Source organism: Camellia sinensis, chromosome 2 (assembly GCF_055761805.1).
Source record: "Camellia sinensis isolate YWXY chromosome 2, ASM5576180v1, whole genome shotgun sequence".
Classification (NCBI taxonomy): Eukaryota; Viridiplantae; Streptophyta; class Magnoliopsida; order Ericales; family Theaceae; genus Camellia; species Camellia sinensis.
Window position 1 is genome coordinate 218,329,827 of NC_138962.1, and position 17,535 is coordinate 218,347,361.

At 35.4% G+C, this 17,535-nt stretch overlaps 1 long non-coding RNA gene across 1 annotated transcript; it reads left to right on the forward strand.

Moving 5' to 3' along the window:
• Positions 1–288: 288 nt before the first annotated feature.
• Positions 289–14,062, forward strand: LOC145820642 (uncharacterized). Its single transcript, XR_014362572.1, has 2 exons — positions 289–462; positions 13,569–14,062. It is a non-coding gene; the product is annotated as an uncharacterized LOC145820642 (long non-coding RNA).
• The last annotated feature ends 3,473 nt before the right edge of the window (positions 14,063–17,535 follow it).

Below are 17,535 nucleotides of genomic sequence, written 5' to 3' on the forward strand. Positions count from 1 at the left end.
TTACTGGTAAGTCACATCAATTTTTCTGATGTGACTTGCCAGTAAATCTCAACCACACAATATAACACTCTAGGAAACTTTAGAAAAATTTCACTCTAGAGGATTCTTGGTGGTCTGGATGTCCAGCAGCAGAATAATGAAATAAATAAAAGCACAGCTAGGATCTCAAGATTTTTATTAAAGGTCTCACGCGTTACACACCTATATAAATATTTAATAAAAAATTTAGTAAAAGTTTCGGGCGGCTAACATTTTTTAATAAATAAGGAAGGTGACAGATTGAACGACAGAATTAAAAAAAAAATAAGGTGGGTGTATATATATATATGTATATATATATATGCAGAGAGGGGAGGGAGAAGTTAATTAGCTGTTGTAGGCAAGATTCCAGAGGGAGAGCTACAAGTTTAGCTGTTGTGGCCAATTTTTCACGAGTTCGTAGGTGTTGAATTCTCCTGCAAGGTTAGTAATTTATCTTTTTGTTTGGATCATTCTACCATAGAGAATGATATACAAATTGCTTCTTATAATTATTTAAATTTAATAATATGCAAGTGGGATAATTAGCAAATAATTAAAGAATGGAAAAATTAGTGAAAAATCTAATTTGGAAAATGTCTAAGACATTAGTTTCCGTGAATATTTTTTTATTAGTGAGAGATTTACCTTTTGTAAAATAATTTGGTGAGAAGTCATTTTTGTTATTTAGGAGGATATTTTGTTTTCAATTTTATCTCTTAATTATTTGTTAAATTTTTTTGACTATCTATTTAATTTTATATCTATTTGTTCAAAAAAATTTCTATCAGAGAGCGAAGCCACCAGCAATGGTTGTGGTGGTGAAATAGGAGGGGGAGGAGAAAACTCTAATCTAGAGATGGAAGAGGAGAAAGCAGAGAGGAGGAGAGATAAGGAAATGGGTTTGGATTTGGGTTTGGGTTTGGTTTTTGGTTCAGGTGTCTAGAATATATATATATATATATATATATGTGGGGGGTAGTTTAGTCATTTTGCATAAGTTTATTATTGTGAACAAATATTTAGAATGTGAACATTTGGATAAAAATTTAAATTTAGACTTTTGGTCTGAGTGCCCTTATAAAATATATGAGAGACAGTTATTTTAAATAATTTAATTAATTATTACATCATTATATATGAAAAGTGAGTCTAATTTTTAAATTTAAATAATAATGGCCTTCTACAATACCTATCCTAAAAAAGATGTGTGTCATGTAGGGCTATCAATGGATCGGATTTAACCCGAATCCGATTCGAATCCGATCCGATAATATGAATCCGTTTACAAAAAATTCGATCCCATAATCCGAATCCGTTTAATCCATTTATTAAATGGATCAAATCTGCAAAAATCCGACCTGACCCGATAACCCAATAATCTGATCCGAGTATTTTCAATTTGAATGAAAAAAAAAACACAAAATGAAAAAAAAATCAAATTATATAAAATTGTAGCTCAATAAATAAATAAATGGATCGGATCGGATATCCGAAATCATCGAATTCGGATTCGGATATCTATAATCGGATATAGACTAAACGGATTCGGATCGGATTCGAGTTTGACATAATCGGATTCGGATTCGGATTTTGACAGATCCGATCCGAATCCGATCCATTTACAGGCCTGGCGTCAAGGATAGGATCAGGGATGGACCGATAGGGGGCTGGCAGGGGTGACCGCCCCCCTAAAGTTTTGAAAAAACCTCCTAAATATAGTATTAAAATTGCAAATATTTTTAAATTATGTAGGTTCGCAACCCCAAAGTTTTTGCAAAAAATCTAAGAACCGCCACTCCCTAAATTTTCAACTTTAAAATTTAAAATTTTAATTATTTGTTTTGATAAATACTAAAAATAATAATTATAATAATTTTTTTAAAGTATAATTACTTTTTATTTTAAATTTAGTAATGTTAAAATAATTGAGAATTTATTTGTTAATATGTTAAAGTTTTTTTTGTCTAATTAGGGCTCAAATTTTTTAATTGTTTGGTTATAACTAAATAAAAAATAAATAAAAATACTACTCACGTGTAACCTGTCCCACGCTTAAAAATGTCCCCAAATTCTTATTAACCTAATTATTTAAGCCCTCCTCCACTTTAAGCCCGCTTCTCCACTTTACTCTCTCTCTCTCTCTCTCTCTCTCTCTCTCTCTCTGTAAATGATATGAAAGTTTAGAAAAAAAACTCGCAGAACGTATAAAATATTCGTAGTCAATGATACATTTTCTTCAGTTTTTACGACGACAACAGAACGTGCATTTTCAGCCATGAAAATTGTAAAGGCTAGATTGCGTAACAAAATGGAGGATGATTTTCTTTCAAGCTATTTGTTAATATATGTTGACAAAGACATTGCTCGAGATTTTGATGTAAATTCCATCATAGATGGTTTTTATATTATCAAAGAACGTCGAGCACAACTTTAGATGCCTAAGTAGATATGTAAAGTAAATAGTTACTTTTTTGAAAATTAATATAGATTTACTAGAACATATCCAATTGTATTTTGCTAATATTTTGTAACTATATACGATGAATGAAAATATCTAATTATATTTTTGTGATATTTGGGTAGAAATTGATATTGTATATCACATGCTCATTAAAAATTCTTTGATTGCATATACACTCGCCCCCTCCCCCCCCCCCCGCGATATTAGAATCATGCATCCGTCCCTGGATAGGATGCAACTTGGCTAACTCAATTCGAGTAACTTGAAACCCAATCGGCTTTTTGTAGGGCTTATTTCTTAATTTGGTGCTGGATTTGAGTAAAAATTTAGAAATTCAAATTAAATTTCGACAAATTTGAACAAAGATATCGAATAAAGTAAAACCCGAATTATATATATATATATAAATATTAAACATACATATAAATTATTTGCCAAAGTAATTTATATATATACAAGGAACACGATACAAAACCTTACATTTTTTGTTTTTAACTTTGAAATTGTATTGTACATCAATCTTTCAATTTTTATCTCCTTCACATAGTATAAATTATTTGTTTTGATACTATTAATGAATTCTACTCCTCCTATTCATATTCTACTTAATATAAATTATTTATTTTATATTTTAATAAATTTTATGAGTGACATAATTATTAAAATATTCATAATAATAATCACACGCGTAAAATATTATATGAGTTCGTTTGGGAAGTGGGTTGAGTTTTTGACTTTTTGGCAATTTTAGTCTGGGATTAAAAAGTCTAGTTTGAGAAAGACTTTTGATTTTATTAATTTTTTTATGAAAAAAAAATATAATAATTATGGATTAGATGTAATATTTTGTCTATTAAACAAAAAAAAAATTATTTTTTGTGACTATTTTAACTAAAAAAACATCTAAACCAACTTGCCAAACGGAGGCTGTATAAAGCGAATTGGGATCCTCTCCTTCATTTCGGTCCTTCATTCCCTCCTTGCAGGGTCTTCGGGCCCACTTTGAGGCTCAATTTTAATAATCCGAATCGTTCATATTTTTAGATTTATTCAGTATATCATACCTGTAAAAAATCAAGTTGATCGAATATCATAAAATATGTGTTCGGAAAACTGTTTATTAAAAAATAGTTTGTAGTCCCAGTTTTCTGAACGCATACTTTCTGATATCCGATCAACTTGATTTTTTACAGGTATAATATACTGAATAAATCTAAAAATATAACAGTTCAGATTATCAAAACTGGGCCTCAAAGTGGACCCGAAGGCCCTGCAAGGAGGGAATGAAGGAGGAGGCTCAAGGAGGGGATCTGGACTCGTATAAAACACCATCCAATCGCTCATTTACCCCATAAAACCAGCCCATGGTTTTTACCCATGGTATCGCAAGCACCAAGCACAGCCACACCCAGCTGCGGAGCACGACAAACACAACAGCTGCAGCAGACCGAGCCACTTACAGCAGCAGTGCAGTGCAACAGCTTTCGGAGCTCCTGCAAATATTGCATAGTTGTCTTCTTCTCCGGCACAAACCTCCGACGAATAAGACACTATCAAAAAGATTTCTCTCCTCACAGAAAAGCAATAATCAAAGCACAATAGAAACATCCACCATAGCTCCGACAGTTAAGAAGTTTCGCTGGTCCGTCACATTCCAGGCCCGAAACCAGAACATGGGACACTCGAATAGTTTTATTGTATAGTTCCCAAGTTCTTGCTTGATAGAAAATGGTGTTGTTTTGGTTAACGACTTGGGACACTAGAATGGGGTATTCTTCCCCGACCCCGGTGAATACCGGTGATCAGAAAGATTCCTCAATTTGCTGCCGATTTACGTTCGGCCGTTTTCCACAGAAAACATCACCATCCTGATCAAAATTTGGAGACAAACAAGTTGATGGGGGTGACATAACACCATAATAATGGTGGGTTTACTCACATAAAACCATATCCTTAGGTGAGAACCTTTCCACAAGAGAAGGATTGCGGTCTTCGCCGATAGGCTGGGGCTGAGGCACGTGAGGTGAGGGGGGCACCTCAATTTTTACAAAATTATGCTTTTTCTCCTGTAAATGTTTAATTATGCTCAAAATTTTTTATAAATTTTATATTAAAAAAATGTTATATGTCACTGATTCTCTTTCACCTTTTATATGTATATTTATAAGAGTGATGCTGGAGACCTCAGTGACTAGTTACTCTCAGCACTTCAGTGCCACATGACACACACTGTCAGTGGCTGAAGCCCCCCAAAAAAAAAAATTGTTTTCCAGCCAATCAGCAAGGACCCCAGCACCCCCACTGGGGGTCCAACGCATTTTCCTATTTATAATTTGTCACGATTTAAACCCGGTACTCAAAGGTTTGGTGTTGCAACAATATAAAAATAAAATAATTTTAATAATTTTGTAGTCGTAGCGCAAGCAGATAAACTAAATAAATTAAAATAAAATAATTAAGTACCAAATATTTATTAAAAAGAAATAAACATAGTCATTTGAGTTTTTATTTTATTTCAGGTGTCCAATTAAAAATACAAATAGTATAAAAAAGAAAATATTGTGGTTTATTCTCTACCTTGATCATGCTAAGTCTCGTCACCTAAAAAGGTAACAGCTATAAGCATCTAGCAGAGTGAGAAATATTATACAGTGAGTATATGGGCACAAAATAGCCATGGATAATTATTTAAGCTAAAACATCAACATAATTTAAGTTGCATAAATAAATTATTTAAGTGGCAGAAATTGAAATAAAAATTACGTAAATAACTATAGCTACGATACAGAATAAAGTAGAACAAGGGTCACTGGAGTAACAATTAGAATAGGGGTTAATGGATCCATGACACACAGAAGATCACAGAGTGGCAAAACAAGAGACCAATGGTTATTTAAGTCCCCCAAGACATATGACTCCAATGGTGGTACTTATAAAAAATAATTATTTACAATATCATTGTCAAATACCTTCTAAAATTTAAACAAACATATTTATGGATTTTAATTTAAACAAATAGAGGTCATAAAATAATCCATATAATTGAAATATTAATATAATTTATAAATCACAAATTTCGTAAAATAAATTATAATAACTCAAAACATATATAAAATATATTATAATAATTTAAAATATAATATCACTCCCCTTAATTTTAACCCCTACTATCTTCTTTTTCCCGATCCCTCCCAGTTTCACCTCATCTTTTACTTTCTTTCATTTTTTTTTGTTTTGTTTCTACTGTCCTTGCTCCTACGGTTTTCACCTCTCCTTTTTTATACTAGTTTCACGTACTTGCCCTATAAGCAAAAACTCTTAATTACTATACAGATGTAATCATCCGAAAATTCGGTAGGAAATTTGGTATCTTTAGCATTATTCTTTCCCCACAAAAAATATTAGAGGTCCTAAATTTTTTACCAAATAAATGACCAAATATCTCACATAGGTGTGGAGCTCACAAAATTGCGGACCCCACACCCATGTGAGACATTTAGTCATTTATTTGGTAAAAAATTTGATATCCCTAACATTATTTTTTCCCCACTGAAAATGCTAGAGGTCCCAAATTTTTTACCAAATAAATGACCAAATGTCTCACATAGGTGTGGGGCCCACAAAATTGCAGACCCCACACCCATGTGAGACATTTGATCATTTATTTAGTAAAAAATTTGGTACCCCTAACCGTACTCTTTCCCCACCAATGCTCACAGGTGGCATTCTTAAGTGCCTTAAGTCCCTTCTCCCTAACACGTGGCTTAATACACCTTTATGCCACTTGTAAGTCCATAAATTAGGTACTATCCTTTTGGTATTTTGGCACATATATTTATATAATTGCTTGGAATTAGTCCCTAATAATATATTTAGTATCTTGTTATGTTTTTGGTAATGACCATACTTTTAATTTAGAATTCATTTTGGTATGCAAAATTATAGAATCAACTGTTTTATTTTAATTAATTTTTATTTATTTATTATAATTTTGTTTCAATTCTAAAGGCTATGGTTTCTAAAATTACATATGATTATAAATTAGGTTCACGCCTAAAACCTCACTATCAAATTATAAAACATCACTTACCGCTTACTAAATATTTAATATTCAAAATGCGATGTCCCACAAGCTACCCCTTTAACAAAGATTTCTAAAATTCACTTTTTGATCTCCTAAGAAATTGTATTTACTTATTATTATTATTATTATTATTATTATTATTATTATTATTATTTCCCCCATTTTTTGTTTTTTTTATATATATATATATATTTTCCTATTCATAAGTAACTAATATAATCATGGTATTAAATTAAAAATTCGGGTGTTACATTTCTCCTCTCCTTTAAAGAAATTTGTCCCTAAACTTGACGTACCTTGGTTTTCGAAGAGGTGTGGGTACTTGGTCTGCATTTGACTTTCAGTTTCCCACATTACTTCTTCAACACGATAATTTCTCCATAAGACTTTTATAAGAGGTATAATCTTGTTTCGAAGAACCTGATCACGACGATCGAGAACTTGTACAAGTTACTCTTCATAAGAGAGGTTTTCTTAAACTGTCAGATTCTCATAATCGACAACATGCTCTAGATCTCGAAGATATTGACGAAGCATCGAAACGTGAAACACAGTGTGGACATTGGATAATCCGGGTGGAAGCGTAAGGCAATATGCCACAAGACCAATTCTTTCTAGTATCTCAAATGGCCCGATGTAACATAGGTTTAACTTTCCCCGCTTCCCAAATCGGATAACCCGTCTTGTTGGTGAAATCTTTAGGAATATATGATCTCCTATCTGAAATTCTAAGTCCCGTTTTCTTGTATCTACATAGCTTTTCTAGCGGCTTTGGGCGGTGCAAATTTGTTGTTGGATGAGTTGAATTTTATCGCTCGTTATTTGCACGATCTCGGGGCCTAACAGTTTCCTATCTCTGATCGATGCATAACCTCAGCATGCCATCCTTTTTCTTTACGAATAGTACCAGAGCTCCCCATGTTAAGGTACTTGGTCGAATGAAACCTTTTTCCAATAGTTCCTGGAGTTGAGTTTTTAATTCTTTTAATTCTGTCAAGGACATGCGGTAAGGGGCTTTTGAGATTAGCTATGTACCAGGTTAGGTTTTAATGGTGAATTCGATTTCTCAGTCAATCAGGGTGCCAAGAGGTCTTCAGGAAATACATCCAGGAATTGTCGAACCATAGGGATTGCATTAAGTATGGGTGCCTGTTGTTGAGTATTGATCACATAACAGATATAACTACAACAACCTTTTCTTAGAAGTTGTTGGGTTGTCATGAAGGATATAACACATGAAGGGAGAGAGACTCCAGTTCCTTCGAAGACAAGTTCGAGTTGGTTTGGTGATCGGAGGAAGACCTTTTTGGCTTTACAATCAATAAAGGCATGCTTGGCAATTAACCTATCCATTCTTAATATCACATCAAAGGTACTAATGCAGAGGGGAATTAAGTCTACATGTAAGGTTTCCCCTTTTAAGGATACAGTATTTGTACACATCAGCACTAAGAGCGAAGTTACCAGATGGAAAAGACACAGATAGTATATATCCTAAGGGTTCGGGTGTTGATACCAACTTGGTGGCAAAGCGTAATGTAACAAAAGAATGAGTTGAACCAGAGTCAAAGAAAACATGAGCTAAGTAACCACAAGCAGAAAGTGTACCTGACACAACATTCTTAGTAACTTCTATGTTTCCAAGCACCAGGGTAAAAGCTCTTCCTTGGCGTTTTTGGTCCTTCCTCACTCTTCCAGGTACCGCGGGTTTTCGGACTGGTTCAGAGGGACTGGCTGTAGGATTGGCAAGCTTTGGACAATCTCTCAGCTAGTGGCCAACTTGGCTGCATCTAAAGCATGCTCCCGTATCTTGACGACATTGTCCCTAATGAGTTCTTCCACATGTAGAGCAAGTTGGAATGGTGCCATCTCTGGGATTTGTAGGACCATGATTTCTTGACCAGTTGAATTGGTTGTGTACGTATTTACCCTCTTGGGAGGCGCGACATTGGGTCTTCTGTTATCTCTTTCCCAAAATCGCTTCCTCTAGCTTGGTTTCCCGGAGCGCAAGGCCTTAATCCCTTTTTTTCGCAATGTATGCTCGATCCACCACCTCTGAATATGTTGGTAGTTTCAAAACCTTCAGCCTATCCTTGATTTCAGCATCCAATCCTGCTTCGAATTTCCTGGCTTTTCGAGCTTTGGTAGGGATGACGTATGCCGCAAATCGAGCCAGTTGTATGAACTTGCTCTCGTATGCGGCCACCGTTATGGTTCCTTGCCTTAGATGTATGAATTCTGCCGCCTTTTGTTCCCGCAACAAATCTGGAAAGTATTTTTCATAGAATACCTCCAAGAATGTTGCCCAAGTCATAATATCTTTTTTCTCCAAGGTAAGAAGTCATCATTCTTGTGCATCGTCTTTGAAAATGAATGTAGCGAAAGTCACTTTCTGTCTTTTTGTGCAAGGTAACGCGGGGAAAATTTTCTCCATATCTCTGACCCAAGCTTCTGCCACCAGTGGGTTTGTATTGCCGGTAAATATGGTAGGTTTCAAGTCCTGTAATTGTTTTATTGTAGTTGGCTCTTCTCGTTGTTCAGGAATTTCGTTACTTATGTTAGTTTGTAGGGCTCGCAGAAAAATGGTAACTGCTCTTTCGATAATTTGCTCCATTGGGTCGGTACCGTTGACCGACGATCCGATTTCATTTCCATCATTAGCCATTAGTAGAAGGTGAAAACGATTAGTGGACTCCCTTTTTTTTTTTTTTGAACCACTTGGTATATTTAATTATCATAACATCATATCTACGATTTACAAGATATTATAACAGTACATATATAATTTTTACTTATGCAAAAGAAAACATATTAGTACAATATACTTAAAATACAGTCAAGAGTTAGTGTCTAATCCTACTGATACAAAAATATAAGAATTAGACTAGTCATTGTCAACTCCAAAAAAAAAAAAAAGATCAACTACATCTCTTGGTCATGTTCCTAGAATAGGTCACTAAGCACCCACAAAAACTGGCTTTGGAAGACTGGGCTATGGAATAGCCATAGGAACTCCTGCTGCACGAGGGACTCAAACTCCCATCTACTGAGCTTAATCCCAAAACAGCGCCAAATTACCTAGACCACGTAGGTCGGCACACCGTGGCCATATCCTCAAAACTGCCGCCCAGTGAGCTGCACAGGCATCTCTAAGTATGTGGTACTGTCAGTGTGGTCCACAGCTAGGGTCTGGACAATGTGCTGTGGGGGGGGTGTCGTAATGCAAATGTGGCTGCTAGGGTATATATTCCCTCTTTTCTTGGTAAAGCCTAGAGTTAAGGAAGCAACCAAGAAATGCGGATGTACCAATTCGACGACGTGCGTCGGCCCAATGTATCTCTCTCGGGTGCTAGCCTGGCTAAGTCTCCAAAACAGGTAGTTCTCGTCAGGGTTGACCTGCAAATATACTGGCTTCCCCATGAGTCGGTCAAGGTTGGGGTGGGTCTATCCGATAGTGTTTTCTGAGTCTTCCCATCCCTCCAATAAGTTAGGGGCTAGATGCGCTCCCTGGGGCTCGAACCAAATCAATTCTTCCTGGTGTGTCATGTCCTACAACATAGGAAAACTTAGCCTATCCAATATTTATTTAAATCATGTTGGGCACAATATTTTATTTATTTATTTTATATTATGACAATATATATATATATATATATATATATAATTAATTAAACAATTATGATGTTGGACAAAATATAACGTTTATTTATTTTTATTTTATGACAATATATATATATATATATATTCATTAATAGACACTCAGGGTTTTGTTTTTGTTTTTGTTTTTGTTTTTGTAAAAACTCTGATATTACTTTTGTCACGATCCAAACCCGATACCCAAAGGCTCAGCGTCGCAATAAGATAAAAATAAAATAATTTTAATAATTTTGTAGTCGTAGCGCAAACGAATAAATTAAAATAGAATAATTAGGTACCAAATGTTTATTAAAAAGAAACAAACATAGTCATTTGGACTTTTATTTTATTTCAGGTGTCCAATTAAAAATACATATAGTATAAAAAAGAAAACATTGTGGTTTATCTCCCATCTTGATCCTGCTAAGTCTTGTCACCTGAAAAGGTAATAGCTATAAGTACATAGTATAGTGAGAAATATTATACAGTGAGTATAGAGGCACAAAATAGCCATGGATAGTTATTTAAGCTAAAATATTAACATAATTTAAGTTGCATAAATAAATTATTTAAGTGGCAGAAACTGAAATAAAAATTACGTAAATAACTATAACCATGGTACAGAACAGGAGTCATTTGAGTGATAATCAGAGCAAGAGTCAATGGATCCATGACAAACAGAGGACCACAAAGTGGCCAAACAGGGGCTAATAGTTATTTAAGTCCCCCAAGGTATGGGATTCCTATGGTGGTACTTACAGAAAATAATTGTTTACAAGATCATTTTCAAATACATTTTAAAATTTAAACAAATATATCCATGAGTTTCAATTTAAGCAAATAGAGGTCAGAAAATAATTTACGTGATTAAAATATTAATATAATTTATAAATCACAAATTTCGTAAAATAAATTATAATAACTCAAAACATATATAAAATATATTATGACAACTCAAAATATAATATAAGTCACATTAATTTTAACTCTTGCTAGTTTCCTTTTTCCGATCCCTCCATTTTCACCCTGGGCTTTTACTTTCTTTACTTTTCTTGTTTTGTTTCTACTGCCCTCGCTCCTCCGGTTTTCACCTCCCCCTTTTTATACTAGCTTCGCGTACTTGCCCTATAAGCAAAATCTCTTAATTACTATACAGATGTCATCATCCGAATTTCCTCACCAATGCTCACAGGTGGCATTCTCAAGTGCCTTAAGTACCCTCTCCCTAACACGTGGCTTAATATACCTTTGTGCTGAGTCCATAAGTTAGGTACTATCCTTTTGGTATTTTGGCACATATATTTATATAATTGTTTGGAATTAGCCCCTAATAATATATTTACTATCTTGTAATGTTTTGGCAGTGATTATATTTTTAATTTAGAATTCATTTTGGTACGTAAAATTATAGAATCAATTGTTTTATTTTAATTAATTTTTATTTATTTATTATTATTTTGTTTCAATTCTAAAAGTTTTGATTTCTAAAATTACATATGATTATACATTAAGTTCACATCTAAAATCTCACTACCAAACTATAAAATATCACTTACCGTTTACTAAATATTTAATATTCAAAATGCGGTATCCCACAATCTACCCCTTTAACACAGATTTCTGATATTCACTTTTTGATATACTAAGGAATTGTATTTACTTTATTATTATTATTATTATTTTGTTATTCTTATTATTATATTATTTCCCCTCTTTCTTTTTTCTTTTTTTATATATATATATTTTCATATTCATATGTAATTAATATAATCATGGTATTAAATTAAAAATCCGGATGTTACATAATTAATTCATTTATTTATAAATAATTATTACATAATTAATAATAATTAAGAATATATTGTTATGCGATTCAATGATTCAAAACGGTGAAAAAAACAAAAAATATATAGCAATTCCTATGTATTATTTATTCACCATTTTTTTTTATTTCTTTTTCTATCCCTCTCCATATCTATTTTTGTGTGTGCATCTTTAAATAATTTAATTGATTAACTTGAGCTTGTATTTAAATATAACTTTTGCATCACACTAATTTGTAGTTTTACAATCGAATAAAAATTAAGTTAAATTGAATTGTAAATTTTGTTTAGCTTTCAATTCATTGCCCCTTCTAAATTCAAATCCTGGCTCCGCCATTGCCCATAGGTTACAACAGTGGCGGATACGGAAATGCACAAATTGTGTAAAGGAGGGTTAAAATAAAATTATTTAGATTTTTGAGAAATTGAAGTTAGATTATAAAAATTTTGGAAATTAAAATATTAATTTATTTTACAAAAACTCAAAATGACATGAAAGTAATGAGATTTTTCAAAGATTTGGGGTAACTAAAATACTAATTTATTTTATAATTACTAAAAATTGCATAAAAATAATAAAAATTTTCAAAATTTAAGATAGCAAAATAAAATTCTTTAAATTTTGGAGAAGTTGGAACAAAATTATATATATTTTGAAGGGCTCACGATATAAATTTCTTTTATAATTATTTAAAATAGCATGGTAAAAGTGTAATTTTTTCAACATTTTGGGCCGCCACCCCTGTGTCTGCCACTGGGCTCCAAACTGACTTAAGATCTCAAGCCTCAAAAAACCACAGGCCGCTGCCGTAGAGGAAAATAAATTTTCGTGGAACTTGAATGTAGGGAAATGGATTACCCTTACATATCAAAACTTCCTACTTTAAGATTTGGGTAAATTACCAACACATTTCATGAATTTTATTTAAATTACAAATTATTTTGTGTGGTTTTAAAAATTACATTATATCTCTTGAGGTTTCTAATTTTATAACAAATAGGTTCTTTTATTAATAAATTATTAAGTTAATTAACAAGTTCTAATAATGTTAAAATTTTATTTCAATTAATAATTCAGATAATTTATTATTGTATAGGTGAACAGTTAGAAATTTTATTTTTTTAATTAATTTTGATAAATAAAAAATTCTGACAGGATTGTATTTATAATTTTCCAAATTACAGGGACAATTCTCATTTTGAATAAATTTCAAGAGGTGTATCTGTAATTTATCCTTTAAATTTTTATTCATGAAATGTTACATCAGTGAAATTTTCGTGAGAGTTTTTAAAAAATAATTACTTAAGAAATTTTATAAATATTAATAATTATAATTATAATTTTTTTTATGAATATATATGTTTTTATCACTGGGGTGTAATTATTACCTCTTGAATAAACTTTTTTGGATCTTGCACTTGGAAAATTAAATCTTTATTTTTTATCATTTTTATTTTTAGTATGTAGATATATGTGTATGGACTTTTTACATAATCAGGTCATGAGCGGATGTTTAACTTTGGTTGTTGCTGGGTTTCTCAGGATATTTTTTAGGCCTAACTAAACATGAAGTGGGGTTGCTCGCCGTTCAAAAATAAAAAGTGGAGTTGCTCTCTCTCAGATGTCCGAAGCAGAAGTTTACCTCTACTTGATCTTCATGTACAATGTAGGGAAGTACAGTCATTCCTTCCATAGGATTAAACTTTCTGACTTGAATTTGAGCTCTGTGGGGGAGTCTTCTAGCCAGGAAGCACACAAATTTTTCTTTTCAAGTTCTTAATTTTTCTTTACACAAAATACTTTTATTTATACTCAAAAATCTATCTGTTAGGAGATGAGATGCTTCTCTTGACAAAACAGATACCCATGGTACTCTCTGATTTCAAATAGACAGTAAAAGATAATGATTAGAAGTAAAACTATCTTTTTCCTTTTTCCAAACATGGAGCCACCGTTTTTTCTCTTATAGGCAACTTGATTATTATAATATAATATTCACAACTTTGAATTCAATATATGAAATGATTTGTTCCATATTTTTCTTCCTTTTTTATTATAATAATATATATATGGACATGATATAATCAATGGAGCTTTTTTGATAAATCCATTTTCTAAGAGTTTTATTCCATCCAACCCATATTCTTTTTGACTATTCCATTAGGTCCAATTTGAGATAAGAAGACCAAAATACCCTTTTCATCTATTTATGTTCCATTTAGTTCACATAATTTTCTTATGTTTCAATAAGTCCTATGGGTGACATAATTATCAAAATACCCTTAATGTGAATGTTCACATCGTCAATATAAATGTTTATATCGTCAATGTGTAGGGGCCCGGCTCATGTCGATCCTCGTAAGTGCCCGGAAAAATTCGAGTCGGGTCGGGCCGGCCCACAAGCCAAAAAAATAGGCCCGACCCGGCCCGTTGATAATATGAATATTCATATTGACAAGTTAACATTCACATTGATATGAGTGTAAAATTGGCCTGCGGCCCGTGGGCGGCCCGAAACCAGCCCGTCGCCCAGGGCAGGCCCGGGCCAGCCCGTTCACAATATGAATATTCACATTGACATATTAACATTAATATTAACATTGACAAGAGTGTAAAATTGGCCCATGACCCGTGGGCAGCCCGAAGCCCGGGCCGGGCTCGGCCCGGCCCGGCCCGTTGACAATGTGAATATTCACATTGACATGTTAATATTCACATTGATAGGAGTGTAAAATTAGCCCGCGGCCTGTGGCGAGCCCAAAACCCGTCTGCGGCTCGTGGGCTGCCCTAGGCGAGCCCGGTCCGACCCATTGATAATGCAAATATTCACATTGACATGTTAACATTCACATTGATACGAGTATAAAATTAGCCCGCGCCCCGTGGCTGCCCGAAACTAGCCCACGGCCAGTGGGCGGCCCGGGGCGGGCCGGGCCCGGCCCGGCCTGTTGACAATGTGAATATTCACATTGACATATTAACATTCACATTGATAAGAGTGTAAAATTGACTCGCGTCCCATGGGCGGCCCGGGGCGAGCCCGGTCCGGCCCGTTGATAATGTGAATATTCACATTGACATATTAACATTCACATTGATAGGAGTGTAAAATTGGCCCGTGGCCCGTAGGCGGCCCGAAGCCCGCCCGCTGCCTAGGGCGGGCCCGGCCCAACTCGTTGATAATGTGAATATTCACATTAACATATTAACATTAACATCGATAAGAGTGTAAAATTAGCCCGTGACCCGTGGGCAGCCTGAAGCCCGGCCCCGGGCCGACGCGGGCCAGGCCCGTTGACAACGTAAATTTCACATTGACATGTTAACATTCACATTGATAAGAGTGTAACATTAGCCTGTGCCCCGTGGCTGCCCGAAACACGCCCACGGCCTGTGGGCGGCCCGAGGCGGGCCTGGCCCGACTTGTTGACAATGTGAATATTCACATTGACATGTTAAAATTCACATTGATAAGAGTGTAAAATTGACTCGCATCCCATGGGCGGCCTGAAATCCGTGGACGGCCCGGGGTGGCCCGGGTTTGGGTTCGGGCCTACCCCGGGCCGCGGGCGAGCTTCGGGCAGCGGACAAGTTTTACACTCCTATTAATGTTAATGTTAACATGTCAATGTGAATATTCACATTGTCACGGGTCGGGCCAAGCCCGCCTCGGGCTGCGATCAGGCTTCGGGCCGCCCACGGGCTGCGGGCCAATTTTACACTCCTATCAATGTGAATGTTAACATGTCAATATGGATATTCACATTGCCAACGGGCCAGGCCCGCCCTGGCCCGAGGTCGGGCTTCAGGCTGCCCACGGGTCACGGGCCAATTGTACACTCTTATCAATGTGAATGTTAACATGTCAATGTGAATATTCACATTGTCAACAGGCCGGGTCGGGCCCGCCCCGGGCCGTGGACGGGTTTCAGGCAGCCACGGGGCGCGGGCTAATTTTACACTCCTATCAATGTGCATGTTAACATGTCAATGTGAATATTCACATTGTCACAGGTCGGGCCAAGCCCGCCTCGAGCTATGGTCGGGCTTCGGGCCACCCACGGGCTGCAAGCCAATTTTACGCTCTTATCAATGTGAATGTTAACATGTCAATGTGAATATTTACATTGTCAACGGGCCGGGCTGGGCCCGCCCCGGGCCGCGGGCAGGCTTTTGGTCGTCCATGGGTCGCGGGCCAAATTTATACTCTGATCAATGTAAATGTTAACATGTCAATGTGAATATTCAAATTGTCAACGGGCCGGACCGGGCCCGCCCCGGGCTGCCTATGGGCCGCGGGTGGGTTTCGCGTCGCCACGGGACGGGGGCCAATTTTACACTCCTATTAATGTAAATGTTAACATGTCAATGTGAATATTCACATTGTTAACGGGCCGGACCGGGCCAAGTCGGGCCCGCCCTGGGCTGCTGTCTAGTTTTATACTCTTATCATTGTTAACATTCACATTGTCAACAGGCTGGGCCGGGCCCGCCCACGGGCCGTGGGCGGGTTTCGGGCAGCTACGAGGCGCGGGCTAATATTACACTCTTATCAATGTGAATGTTAACATGTCAATGTGAATATTCACATTGTCAACAGGTCAGGCCGGGCCCGCCCCGGGCTGCGGGCGGACTTTTGGCCGCCCATGGGCCGTGGCCCAATTTTATACTCTTATCAATGTGAATGTTAGCATGTCAATGTGAATATTCACATTGTCAACGGGCCGGACCGAGCCCGCCCCGGGCCGCCCATGGGCCGCGGGCGGGTTTCGCGCCTCCACGGGACGGGGGCCAATTTTATACTCCTATTAATGTGAATTTTAACATGTCAATGTGAATATTCACATTGTCAACGGGCCGGGCCCGCCCTGACTCGCAGGCGGGTTTCGGGCCGCCCCCTGGCCAATTTACATTTCTACAAATGTGAATTTTAAAATATGAATGTTCACATCATTAAATTGCTAATCGTTGAAAAAATATTTATAAGAGTATCAAAATTAAATATAAGGGCATAAGTGTCCAAGAAAATAGTGGAAATCAAGAAAATGGACTTTATGGAATAAAACTGTACATACATGGGACTAAATGGGTTAAAAAATTTCTTCATGGACTTTTTTGAGTTAAAACACTTCTAAATTGGACTTATCAATAAAAATCCCTATAATGAATGTAGTGCAAAAAGTCTAATTGCTCACGTGATGTATTCTATTTATATTATATGCATTATATATAATATTCTAATCAAATTTTTGCATACATAGTAAAAACTCTTTAAGTAATATTTATAATAATCTAAACATATATGCCTTTTTTAAATTTCTATATATGTTGTAGAGATTTTCAACTAAATATAACCTACCACTCCATGTGGGTATATTAATTTTATCAAAAGAAGATAACCTATCAATATCAAATTTGTCAAAAGATGAATAGTGATCAACCAATCAATGAATCAATTTTGTCAAAATAATACAACTAATCAATTTTAAATTTGTCAAAAAGTAAATAA